The sequence below is a fragment of the Aethalodelphis obliquidens genome, unplaced genomic scaffold, assembly GCF_003676395.1.
Source record: "Aethalodelphis obliquidens isolate GAN/ISIS:26980383/991018 unplaced genomic scaffold, ASM367639v1 scaffold32, whole genome shotgun sequence".
NCBI lineage: Eukaryota > Metazoa > Chordata > Mammalia > Artiodactyla > Delphinidae > Aethalodelphis > Aethalodelphis obliquidens.
In genome coordinates this window covers 11,840,483-11,854,778 of record NW_020837976.1, presented here as the reverse complement: position 1 = coordinate 11,854,778, position 14,296 = coordinate 11,840,483, and the positions used below count along the sequence as shown (strand labels likewise).

General features: G+C 36.6%; 1 protein-coding gene across 12 annotated transcripts in view; it reads left to right on the top strand.

Annotated features, from left to right (window-relative positions):
* NOL4 (nucleolar protein 4) overlaps positions 1-14,296 on the top strand; it is a 394,743-nt gene that overhangs the window by 173,650 nt on the left and 206,797 nt on the right. For 2 of the 12 annotated variants that reach the window (XM_027127716.1, XM_027127714.1), the window contains exon 1: positions 8,505-8,678. The exons of the other annotated variants lie outside the window; for them this stretch is intronic. The gene's annotated coding sequence lies outside the window, so the exon portion shown is untranslated. Of the gene's footprint in view, positions 1-8,504; positions 8,679-14,296 lie in introns of those variants that run through there. 12 annotated transcript variants of the gene reach the window in all.

The following is a 14,296-nucleotide window of genomic DNA, read 5'->3' as shown; positions in this document are numbered from 1 at the left end:
TTTTGCTGTAAATTTTTTTAACATATTAGTAATGATTATTTTAAAGTCCAGGCATGCTAATTTCAATAACTGATTTATCTGTTGATCTTCTATTTACTTTGCTTTCCCTTTATTATGGGGAAAATTTTCCTTCATATATCTTTTAAAGTTTTATGGTATTCTGGACATTGTTGTAAAGGAGTGGTTGAAGTATACCATTTTATTGTTTTATTTCCCAGGTAATAAAGTCTCTTCCACTGTCTGGTGGTTAGGGTAAGGGACTATCCATTCCAAATTCCTCTTATGGCTGAGCCATAGTTTTAAATATACTGAGTTCATCTTTGATTTGTCAAACCCCTAACCTCCCAGGAGTTTTTCATCTTGTCAGTATTCGGACTGAGAGGAGAGTGTATTGTAGTCACAAGTATGTTTGTTTACTATTGGGTTCCAATTGCAAAGGGTTTTGGAATACAATTACTGCAAGAATGCTTAGGAATAAGCGATTTCTCTTTGCATTGTTTCCCCTTGACTGCTGCTCTTGGTAAAATTTGGGGAGAGGAGGAAGGAGAATTGACATACTAAGGTATTTTTTATATTTGGGGCTATTTTCAGTTTATAAAACCATTCTGCCAGACCAAATTGTCATCTTATCTTGGCTGATTTCTCTTCATCCCTGCGAAGTCTCTCCATCTGTAGCAGGTCTGCTCCTCTACTGTCCATCCACATTCATGTCCACTACCGTGAATGGAAGCTGTAGTAACTCTTTTCTCATCTCCTGTTTTTCCTTCTGTCTCACTGGCATTATTCTCAGTTTGTTCCTTAATTTTTTGTTAGTTCTCCTATGTCATAAATTTGCAGTGCCTTGTAGCTCAGTTTTTAAATATTTTGTTTTCTGCGTGCAATTATTCCTATGGTGATGTCATCTAGACTTGTCTTTCCATATCATCAATGCACTGATGACTCACAGTTAAATCTTCAAATCAGACTTCTACCCTGAACCCCAGACTTGTATTCCCAATAGCCTATTTGACATTTCCAATTGAGTTCAAAATAAACATCTTAATACATCCAAAATGGAACTTTTCTCCACAAAATAATAAACAAACAAATAAATAAAACCTACTCCACCTGCAGTCTTTTCCACCTCAATGGTAATTCCATCTTTCAAGTTGCTCAGACCAAAATACTTAGTCATCTATTGCTTCCTTCTTTTTATAATACTCAGCATGCTGTCAATCAGAAATTTTGCTGGTTCTTCCTTTCATCTTTAGATCATATCCAAAATCTGAACAGTTATCTCCATTTCTAAGTCTACCATCCTTGTCCAAACCATCAACATCATTTGCCTGGCTTATTAAAGTAGCCTCAGACCTAATCTCTCTGCTTCCATTCTTGTTTCCTTTCCTATTCTACATTATATTCTCAACCTGGGTGATCTTTTTGAAACTTGAGTCAGATCATGTCACTCTTGCTCAAAACCCTTCAGAGGCTTCCCCATCTCTCAGTGTAAATTTTAAGTTCCTTTGTATGTCCTAGCTGTAATGACCTCTGTGCTGTACCTCAAACATGCCAGGTATACAAGGGCCTCGGGGTTCTCTGTGATTGTTGTTAACTTTATCTGAGAGTCTCATATCTGCATTGCTTGCCCCATTGCCTCTTTTGAGGATTTGCTCAAATATCTTCCCAGTGAGGTCTTAAAAACCAATTTATTTAAATTGAAAATCCTATACAACTCCTCCACTCTATTTTGCCATGTAACACTATTTTCTTCAACTATATGTAACTTACTTTAGTATTTTGTTTTATTTTCTTTCCTCCCCCATTGGAATATAAGTGGGGTAACAGAGGTTTTTTTCCCTGTTTTGTTACTGCTGTATACATAGAATAATGCTCGACACATAGAGGTATTTAAAAATGAGTCTATGTTTTACTAGCTGTTTTTTTCTAACTTGGCTGTTGATTCATATTGCCAACCTGAGTCTTTATACGGTGACAATCTAAAGATGAAGAGGTTTCGTTGCTTTACAGTGACCCCCTTGTCCCCTTCATATTATTATCTTATATTAATTGTGCTAGAGTTTGGGGATTATTGTTCCAGTTAGAATAGAAAAAGCAAACACAATTTTCTTGAATGAAGGTTAAGTGTTACCCTCAGAAAAGGAACATATATTTGTATTCCATCCTCAAAAAAACTGCTTTGTAAATGTTAAAGCACTTTTCAAATATAAGGAATTAAAATATTTTACATAGTAGACAGCTTTGGAATATTTTAGTACTGATTTGACACATCAGCTCTTCACTGGCAACTACATGCTGCTTTTAAATGTTGTGGGGCCTACAATGTAAGTTTGAACATTCAAATTCCATGTAAATAATTTAATACTTTTATAACAATGTTCCAAAATAATTTTTCCCTTTATAGCAAATTCAAGGGTACTTGAATTCATAGTGATACCTATAACCATATTTTAATCAGGTGTAAAGACTCTTAAATAATTGGGGGAAAAGCAGAAATTGAAAAAAAAAGAGTAACTGCTCATGCTTAAGAATAGCAATAAAGAACTTCGCATTTTAATGTAATGAAAAGATAAAAATCTCTTGAGCGATATTTTGATAATTCTCGAGACAGACTCATCTAGAAAAAAATATTTTAATTTTGAAGTAAATAAAAAGGTTTGTCACAAATTTGTCTTCTTTTTTAGATGAATTATTCACAACCATTATTTTAAAAATTTACACAGGCGTTACTTTGAATCTCCATGTAACTATCTCAAAGCAGAGTTCAAAAATGTTATTTTTATTGTTAAAATATACAGTTGAAATCAATTCATCCTAAGAGTCTGCCTATATATTTTTCCCCAAAAAAGTATGTTTTTTTAAAATTTACTTTTTTAAAAACTGAGATATAATTGACATATAACATTATATTAGTTTCAGGAGTTCAACATAATAATTTGATATTTGTATATATTATGAAATGATCCCCATAGGAAGTCTAGTTAGCATCCATCATCACACATAATTACAAATTTTTTTTGTTGTGATGAGAACTTTTAAGGTCTACTTTCTTTCTTCAGATATTCGATGTAGTGTTAACTATAATAACCATGCTGTACATTACAACCCCATGACTTTTATTCAATATTAAGGAAAAAAATCATAACACAAAACTGTATAGTGCTTATGATTTCAATCATCTGTTTAAATACATTTGATATCTTTCTAGATTTTTAAAAAACATCTTTATTAGAGTATAATTGCTTTACATTGTTGCATTAGTTGCTGCTATATAACAAGGTGAATCAGCTATACATATACATATATACCCATATCCCCTCCCTCTTGCATCTCCCTCCCACCCTCCCTATCCCACTCCTCTAGGTGGTCACAAAGCACCAGCTGATTGCCCTGTGCTATGTGGCTGCTTCCCACTAGCTAGCTATTTTATATTTGGTAGTGTATGTATCTCAATGCCACTCTCTCACTTCATCCCAGCTTACACTTCCCCCCTCCGTATCCTCAAGTCCATTCTCTACGTCTGTGTATTTATTCCTGTCCTGCCCCTAGGTACTTCAGAAACTTTTTTTTTATTCCATATATATATGTGTTAACATACGGTATTTGTTTTTCTCTTTCTGACTTGCTTCATTTTGTATGACAGACTCTAGGTCCATCCACCTCATTACAAATAACTCAGTTTCACTTCTTTTTATGGCTGAGTAGTATCCCATTGTATATATGTGCCATATCTTGTTTATGCATTCATCTGTTGATGGACACATAGGTTGCTTCCATGTCCTGGCTAATGTAAATAGTGCTGCAATGAACATGTTGGTACATGACTCTTTTTGAATTATGAATTTTTCAGGGTATATGCCCAGTAGTGGGATTGCTGGGTCGTATGGTAGTTCTCTTTTTAGTTTTTTAAGGAACCTCCATACCATTCTCCATAGTGGCTGTATGAATTTACATTCCCACCAACAGAGCAAGAGGGTTCCCTTTTCTCCACACCCTCTCCAGCATTTATTGTTTCTAGATTTTTTGTTGATGGCCATTTGGACTAGTGTGAGGTGATACCTCATTGAAGTTTTGATTTGCATTTCTTTGATGATTAGCGATGTTGAGCATCCTTTCATGTGTTTGTTGGTAATCTGTATATCTTCTTTGGAGAAATGTCTATTTAGGTCTTCTGCCCATTTTTGGATTGGGTTGTTTGTTTTTTTAATATTGAACTGCATGAGCTGCTTGTACACTTTGAAGGTTAATCCTTTGTCAGTTACTTCATTTGCAAATATTTTCTCCCATTGTCAGGGTTGTCTTTTCATCTTGTTTATGGTTATCTTTGCTGTGCAGAGCTGTTAAGTTTCATTAGGTCTTATTTGTTTCTTTTTGTGTTTATTTCCATTTCTCTAGGAGGTGGGTCAAAAAGGATCTTGCTGTGATTTATGTCACAGTGTATTCTACCTATGTTTTCCTCTAAGAGTTTTATAGGGTCTGGCCTTACATTTAAGTCTTTAATCCATTTTGAGTTTATTTTTGTGTATGGTGTTAGGGAGTGTTCTAATTTCATTCTTTTACATGCAACTGTCCAGTTTTCACTGCACCACTTATTGAAGAGGCTGTCTTTTCTCCATTGTATATTCTTGCCTCCTTTATCAAAAATAAGGTGACCATATGTGCGTGGGTTTATCTCTGGGCTTTCTATCCTGTTCCATTGATCTATATTTCTGTTTTTGTGCCACTACCATACTGTCTTGATTACTATAGCTTTGTAGTATAGTCTGAGGTCTGGGAGCCTGATTCCTCCAGCCTTATTTTTCTTTCTCAAGATTGCGTTGGCTATTTGGGGTCTTTTGTGTTTCCATGCAAATTGTGAAATTTTTTTTCTAGTTGTGTGAAAAATGCCATTGGTAGTTTGATAGGGATTGCATTGAATCTGTAGATTGCATTGGCTAGTATAGTCATTTTTGCCATGTTGATTCTTCCAATCCAAGAACATGGTATATCTCTCCATCTGTTTGTATCATCTTTAATTTCTTTCAGCAGTGTCTTATAGTTTTCTGCATACAGGTCTTTTGTCTCCTTAGGTAAGTTTATTCCTAGGTATTTTATTCTTTTTGTTGCAATGGTAAATGGGAGTGTTTCCTTAATTTCTAGTTTCAGATTTTTCATCATTAGTGTATAGGAATGCAAGAGGTTAATTTTGTATCCTGCTACTTTACCAAATTCATTGTTTAGCTCTATTAGTTTTCTGGTAGCATCTTTAGGATTTTCTGTATATAGTATCATGTCATCTGCAAACAGTCACAGCTCTACTTCTTCTTTTCCAATTTGGATTCCTTTTATTTTTCTTCTCTGATTGCTGTGGCTAAAACTTCCAAAACTATGTTGAATAATAGTGGTGAGAGTGGGCAACATTGTCTTGTTCCTGATCGTAGAGGAAGTGGGTCTGTTTTTCACCATTGAGAACAATGTTGGCTGTGGGTTTGTCATATATGGCCTTTATTATGTTGAGGTAAGTTCCCTCTATGCCTACTTTCTGGAGGGTTTTTATCATAAATCGGTGTTGAATTTTAGTGAAAGATTTTTCTGCATCTATTGAGATGATCATGTGGTTTTTCTCCAATTTTTTAATACGGTTTATCACGTGGATTGATTTGCATATATTGAAGAATCCTTGCATTCCTGGGATAAACCCCACTTGATCATGATGTACGATCCTCTTAATGTGCTGTTGGATTCTGTTTCCTAGTATTTTGTTTAGGAATTTTGCATCTCTGTTCATCAGTGATATTGGCCTGTATCTGATCTATTTTAGAATCCCTAGTTATTATATAGTCACTTTGCTTTATTATATATTAACACCATAAAAATGATATGAAAAATATTTTTGTACATTGAGTACATATCCTATCGCAGATATTATGTTAGGAACGGGGGGACAAAGATGAGTAATATTTAGTCTCTTGCTTCCAAATCCTAAATATTACCTAACATTTATGTAGCATTTTCTCTTGCTGGGCATTCTCATGAGAAATTTATGTATACTTACTCCTTGAATTTTTATAAGAATTCCATGAGATAAGTACTGTTATGCTATTGTTTTCCACATTTTGAAAGGAGGAAACTGAGGCACAGAGAGATTAGTCATATAGTTTGTCATTGGAGTCTGTGCTCACTGTCCAGCTAAAGTCTAGAGGCTGTATCTAAGCCTTTCTACAAAAGGGGGCTGCTTAGAAAAAAATGGATTTTGACCCACTCTTTGCCCCCCTTCCATGGGCTCTAGTGTCTTAGCCTCTTTCCTCAGAACTGCCTTGGTGTCCATCTTCAAGATGAGTTTTCAGAAAAATGCTCTCTCCCTACTCTTCCCACCAGCTTTCCCTAAGATAAACATTGTTATAGTTTAACAGATATACTGATATTTTGTTGAAAAACAGGGGCTCAAAAAATAATACAGTGGAGAAAATGATAAACTTCTAACAGCTGTGGTTGCTGGCATTCATATAAGCTTGGTTGGTTATAACTCGCAAAATTCAAATCTAAGTTGTGACACTTTCAGCATGACCTACTTTAAAAAACTTTTAAAAAATAAATAATATTGTCTTTTGGGGGTAGGGGAGCTGGAAAATACATAGCATGATTGATTTCCAGGTAGTTAGTCTTAAAGGAATAGCAGATGGTAAACATTAGCTATTAGAGCAGGAAATTATTTCTTCACCATATTTTTTTGAGCTAAGAGATTCTTTAGGAATAAGTAATTCTGGTTGGTTGATTTTGAAAGTAAACCATATGTTGTTTACATGCTTTGGCATTTATCCAGTTTCCCTGAAGATGAGAGTGAAAATGAAAAAAAAAACAACAGCCTGTTACTAATTAGATAATAATGAACATAATGAAAACAGGTGCCATAAGTTTTTGAATTATGAGAATGTATTTTCAGAACAAGCTCTGGGGGTAGGATCCTGGGGGGGAAGAGTTCTGCCTATACCTGTGAGGTGAGTACATACGTGTCCTGGAGATATATCCCAAGGTACACATTAAACAAATTTAACTGTTATTTCTTACTATATTAGAAATCAAAACCACAAATCAAAATGAGTTTTCAAATGCCCTGTTCATTTGATATGAATTACTAAATGTAAATATCTGTGTTGTTTGCAATATTGATGTTCTTGTTAATATCTTAGAGCATTTCATACATATTTGGGTGATAAGCAAGAAATAACTAAAGACAGCCTGATGATTTTCCTAGAAAACCAGTAGGACCTTGAATGTTTTGAACCTGTAGATTCCCTCACCTCTGAGTGACAGCAACATCCGTAGGTCCTGTTTCCCCTCTTTACTGGAAAGAGTAGATGTAGATGATGCAGGTTCTATTGCTTCAGCCACAAAGGGGAGTAATCACAGCTTCCTGTGGGGGAAGGGTGGTGGTTAGTAAGAGCTGCTCCTGACATAAAGGACTGAGAAATGGAAAGGATAATGGGGAAATCAAGGAGTAAAAAAGACAGTGTGGATGACTCCCTGGGTGAAATCCTCATTCACGGTGGTAGTAAACTGAACCTTGGCTGCAGAGGGGAAAACTGGCCCTGTGTCCTTTCCCTTCCAGTGAAGGAAATGGATGTGTTTGAATGCACAGGAATGTTTCTGAAGAAAAATGAATATTCAAAATAGGACACAATTAGGGCAGTTCAAATGCATTAATGACTATTTTAAATATTTAATAACGTATATGTTAATTATTTTCCAAAAATATAACTGCTGTTTGAAAATGATATATAAATCTGCCCTCATACAGTATGACCTGATACTAGATCTCTTCTGCTGTTGCAAAGACAGTTAAATTCCACTGATGATTATTTTTCTTAATGATTAATGCTTATTGTGATTATTCTCTAGCTAATATATGTATGCAAAATGTAGCTGCAAGGATTTGCTTATGTTAGCATATACCCTCCCCCACCCTGAAACCTCCAGGCTCCAGACGTTTATGCTGGAGAGAGAAAATGGGTGTGTGTGTGTGTGTGTGTGTGTGTGTGTGTTGTGTGTGTGTGTGTGTGTGTGTGTGTGTATCTACCCTTCAAGTTGATACAGTGGTGATGATATACAAACAACAAAAAAAGATAAAGCCTTCCCCTTGATAATGCCGTTCGCAACATACTAATATCATTTTAGAAAAACTTAGAGTAAGGAGGATGATTTAAATTTAAGAGAGGGCAGTGTTTTAAAAGAGCTATACAGAGCATTTAAAATTGGAAATTTAATATAACCAAGAATGGCACTTTTATTAAAGAGTGCTGTGATCTTCCAGCCATGCTCTTAACCAGTGATCACCCCGTAGCAAAATGCATAGATAATCAGCAACCTAGCCTGTCAGTAAACTTGTTGGGGGATTAAATCCTAAAGGAAGGAGCCCATAGCCCTGGAGGAAAACTGAGTGAATGTTTCCCTGAGTCTTTGAAGGCTCATCTCCGTAGTCCCACTGCTAGAATGTGCTCTGTTGTCATAGCAACACCATCTCCTGCTTCATACAGGAAAGATTAGCTCTTACTGTGCAGAGGAGAGAATTTAGGGGAAGTCAGACTAATCCCTGGGTGCACTTGGAGAGAAAGGTTGGACCTCGCCTGAGGGATGCTGTCTCTGCCATGATAGAATTGGCCTGCCACAGACACTGGTATTTAAGTTGAAGAGCAGAATTCACAGTAAGTGTCAGCTCCTCCAGAGTAGAATATTGATGAATGAGGTTTGTCTAAGTCTTGTTGAAGACTGTCCCATGCAGCAGTAGAAGGACAGCAGGAGACTCTGATGAGACTGCCAATGTTTTCCTAGTTTAGATGGTATTTAAAGGATTGACCACATCAGGAATTGAGGAAAAATTTTAAATACTTTTGAAATGTCCATCTAAAATCCTGGGAGCAAGTCAAAATTAGATAGGAAAAAAAAAAAAAATATATATATATATATATATGTATGTATTATATGCTTTGGGCATTTAATTTATTTACCCTAGGTTTTTGTGCATTTAAAATTTCATTGTGAGAAAGAAAAAGAAACTCATGAAAAAACCAATATGTCTAAGCAGGTGTGTTTCTTCAACACTCAAAGTGATGAGAATTCATTTTAGGATTGTAAATGTTCTTTTTCTGTTATGCATACATTTTTTGAAAATATTTTTAGACGCATACAAGTGGTAGAGTTCTTTTAAGGTAGTTATAAAATTATAAAAAGGTATTCATTGGGTAAGATTAATTTATTTAAGATTAATTTATTTAGCTCTTCTATTTGAGCTGCTACTTCAACTTCTCAGCATAAAGCATGTGCGATGTGTAAATCTTTCAGGATTTTCTGTTGCTTGCCTCAGATGGATTTTGTTCTGGGGGGCTGTCTATATGGATTTATTTAGATTTTTTTCCCCCTTGGTTGAATTTGTACATTTTTTGTGCAGTTAGTAAGGATTGCATGTATTCCAGCTAAAGTGCTGGGAAACCTTGTTATGGATTTGAAATGTTTGATTTTAATAGCTATTGTGGAGATGCCCAGTCTTTCAAAAACTTAATTACTTCAAAGTACACTTTAATCCACATCCGAAAATTAAAATATTCTTTTCCAAAAATATACAGATTTTACATATGATATTACTAATATGTAAACTGAGTGGTTTTGACTATCAGTGTGTATTACCCTGAAAGTATATATGTTTTTTTATTTAAAGCATTCATGGTAAAAACTGTATCATGCTGTGTTCATCATGTTTTTCAGATGTTTTGATTGTGACCATATATGTATAGTGTGTATTTAGAAAGTGAGTTTTGTTTCCCATGGACCAAATCCTAGGCTACTAATGTACTAGCACACTACAACTACCATCACAGTCTATGCTAAATATAGCCATTATCATAAAAAATATTTAATTGCCATTTGATATGTGCTGCTTTATCAGAATGAATGAGATTTAGGTGTTGCTGGAAAAGCAGTGCACGGATCACACATATACTGCTTTTCTCTTAAACTTAATGCTGGAATAGACTACATGTCTTAGATTTAAAGGAGCAATTATATTAAAAGGCTACGTAAAATTATTCTCTTCATGTGTCAGGAAAAACACACAAAACCCTAAGGGTGGTACTTGGCTCTATAGCATTCAACTTGTCACCATGCAGAAGCCTGGTGCTCTCAAGAAAATGGAAACAAAGCAGGAAGTCAGGAACCCCTTTCATTAAAAGATTGCAAATTATTCCAACAACCTCTTTTCTATGATTTCTATCACTCGTTCAGGGTAGGACCCTTAAAAATCACAGAGAGGAAAAGCAAATTTGCTGTTCTCCCCCCAACCCCCATCCTCAACGCCCAGCCCTGCAGAAAGCAAACTAGAGTTACTTATCTCTCTTCATAGACATTGGGCAAAAGTGAGCAAACCAATGAATGACCTTATGCTAAAAAGGGAGAAACTTCAGGTCTACTATATGATGCTAAGCTCAGAATGAATAGAACAGTACTGGGAAAGAAGAAGGACGGCTAATAAAAAATGGGCACCATTTACTGAGAGAACAGAATGAAATGTACAAATATATAATTGAATAATAATTGAAAAGTCAAGGACTTAGTCCATTCACAACCTTAACCAATGTTTTTTTGAGAGGTATTCTTAACCAGTGTAAAGAAAAACCCTCAAAACTTGTTATATCACTTAGAATTTTCCATTTCCTGTGTTCTGTGATTGTTGTTATCATCATCATCATCATCATCATTATTTTAGAAATACAGTAGTGATTGAACTGGACCCAGATGCTCTAGGTTGAAGACTAGTGGGAATTTGTCACATCCCTGAGGCAGGGTTTGCTTTGGGCTCCTAGTCTGTCAAGGTCTTGCTTGGAGAGGGAACAGGTCATCCTCCAAAGCCTAATTATTTCCTTGAAAGGTACTGCTTCAGGAGTTTTTGAAAGAGCGAGTTGCTCCATCCTTGAACAGGAGTCAGAGGTTTGAAATGTCATTTGGAAAGTCCAAAAGTCAGTTTTAAGGATAAAAATCCTCAGGATGTAAAGGTCTTCTGAAAGCTCTGGGGTTAGTAGCGGATCTAGAAATGGTCTGAGCTTTTGCATGGGGAACCATAATACAGAAAAGAGAAAGAGGAAACAATGGCACAGGAAAAATTACAACATAAACTTATGCTGGAGAACTCAACAAACCCACATGGGAGGCATTAATACATGATTTCCTAATGGTCAGTTACTATGAAAACTGAGAATAGGTTCCAAAACTACCCAGTATGGTTGATGATTGGCATGTGTATTATAGTAAATATTAAAAATAAAAATCTTGGGCTTCCCTGGTGGCGCAGTGGTTGGGAGTCCGCCTGCCAATGCAGGGGACGGGGGTTCATGCCCCGGTCCGGGAAGATCCCACATGCCGCGGAGCGGCTGGGCCCGTGAGCCATGGCTGCTGAGCCTGCGCGTCTGGGGCCTGTGCTCCGCAACGGGAGAGGCCACAGCAGTGAGAGGCCTGCGTACAGCAAAAAAAAAATAAAAATAAAAATCTTCATCACAAAAGGTAATACTGTGATATGAACACTTTTTGTATTTGCTTTTAAAAATCAAACTAAGGTTCAATTTGACTATTTATGTAAGATTTGATTCTATGACACATTGTCAGTTGGAAGGCCACTTGAGAACTGTGATTTAGCAATGATGCCCCTTCTCTCTTTAAAATTTTGGGACTTATGTTGATGTAAAAATCTTCTCTTCAAATTTTACTTTAATTCTTTAAGTTTTACTTTGTATGTCTCAGGACAAATATGTAAGATGCTAAATTTCTGTTTTCTTAGGGTTGCATGTAAGCAAATGGGTGGCATGGTGCATAGCGTATGGGGAAGGTGGCTGTGGTAGTTGTTGAAATCCAGTTGTAGAAAAACCAGAACGTCAGTCTGGGCTTTGTGCTTTTGATGGTACATACTTTTGAGGGCAGTTGGGGACCAATGAGCGTTTGTGAACCAAGAGTGAAAAATAGGAGCCGTTCTCTGTGAAGATGCATCCTACACATGTGGGGTAGGATGAATAGATGGTCTGAGTGATAGTTAGAGAAATGAATAGGATGGAGAGCCTAAGCTAGCATAGAAGCACTGACAATTAAACATAGGGAAGAGATGAAAAAGAAATTATAGACATGTGGTCTATGGACCTTCATGTGTGAATTTATACAACCAAGGTTTATCTGACCTCTGCCAAGTGACAGGCGACCAGACAGATGGTAAGAATTACAGAGCGAAATGCTAAAGTTCAGGCATTCATCAAAACAGTCTGGTGAGAATGGCTGTAAGATAGAAAATCAAAATATCTGTGGTAAGGGGTGTAATAAAACAAGCAGAAGATAGACTTGGCCAATGATTGGATAGCATTAAAGAACCTTCAAACCCGAAACCCATGGGTGCTATTACTAGACAGAGGGAAAGTCAGGAGGAGGAGGGGGTTTGGGAGGAGAGTGGCGATGGTAATTGAGGGAGCTGTGAGTTTGATTTTGGACATCTTGTTTGATAGATAAGCCTTAAAAACAAATACTGCATTTAATTATAGTAGTTATCTTGGTTTTTTGGATTTTTATAAATTTATTTATTGTATTTATTAGTTTTTTGGCTGCATTGGGTCTTCATTGCTGCGTGCGGGCTTTCTCTAGTTGTGGCGAGCAGGGGCTACTCTTTGTTGCGGTGCACGGGCTTCTCTTTATGGTGGCTTCTCTTGTTGCAGAGCATGGGCTGTAGGTGCGTGGGCTGCAGTAGTTGTGGCACACGGGCTTAGTTGCTCCGTGGCATGTGGGATCTTCCAGGACCAAGGCTCGAACCTATGTTCCCTACGTTGGCAGGCGGATTCTTAACCACTGCGCCACCGGGGAAGTCCCTATAGTAGTTATCTTACTCATAATGTAGTTTATTTTAGAAGGTCACTTTACTACATGAAACTTCCTAGCATCTTAGCATTTATTTTACTACTCTCTGTACTTTGTTTCCTCTGTAATATTTGTATATAGCAATTAGAATATGTGAGAACTTGACATGTATTTTCCTTTTGAAGTACAACTTTTTTAGTGTGATCAAAAAGAAGTTTAACTTTCATTACTGGAGTCTGATAATTCTAAAATTTAATAGTTTTTAACTAGGGAACTTTTGTATTCTGCTCTTGGCATTAATATATGATAAAAATAAATTCAGTACAAAGGAAAAAAGTATATATTTAGCTGAATTTATGAGAAAACCACTTTTGTAGCTTACCCAATTAGCTAGGGACAGAAGTATTTTGTATTGCCTTTTTTATCTGGATAACTGGCAGAATTTTCTATTACTGTCATCCTGAAATGATAATAATTGTAATGATTATGATAGCAGCCTCAACAATGAACATTTTTGGTACTTTATGTTTATAATTGTTGGGGAAATAAAACCAATCCTGCCCCTTAAAAAGACCCCTCTATACCTATATAGAAGCAAGAGAGAAAGCACAGTTTATTACAGAGTAAGGATGTAAGGTGACATGAAAGCAACTACAGAGTCTGGACAATTTCACACATATTTATACAGTAATGTAGAATAAAAAACAATTCCAACTTCTTTATCTCTTTGAGAGATAAACAGATTCATCTGTGATGTCTCCTGTTCGTCTTGTGAAAGAAAGCCCTGAGCTAATTCTGGAGGCATGCATTTACAGTTTGAAGGGTCAGAAGTCCCAGTCTTACATGGAAAAATCAACAGGTTTGTCCTCTTATCACACCTATATACTTTCAAAAGATGCCCTGAGGAGGGGATGGTGGGGAGGCAGCCACCTCTCTCCTCAAAGAAAATTAATTCTTTTATCCTTATAGAGTGTACCTTTTTGCACACATTATGGCATTTAATTATCAAATACTGCCAGACACATATAATTTCTGTTATGTCTCAGTTTTCTGAATGAGGAATGTTAAGCTTAGAGAGGTCAAGAAATATTTTTAAAGTTGTATAACTAATAGCATAGGATTATTCCAGTTCACTCTTTCGGGCCTCTCACTGTTGTGGCCTCTCCCGTTGCGGAGCACAGGCCCCGGATGCACAGGCCCAGCGTCCGTGGCTCACGGGCCCAGCCACTCCGCAGCATGTGGGATCTTCCCGGACCGGGGCACAAACCCGTGTCCCCTGCATCGGCAGGCGGACTCTCAACCCCTGTGCCACCAGGGAAGCCCCAGTTCACTCTTTATCTCACATTCTTATTTCTAAGATGAATCATTGTAGAAACTTGTTTTTGGATGCTCCATGGAGAAGTAATGATGAGGAAACAATTATTTTTACTGTCTTCTCTTGGGT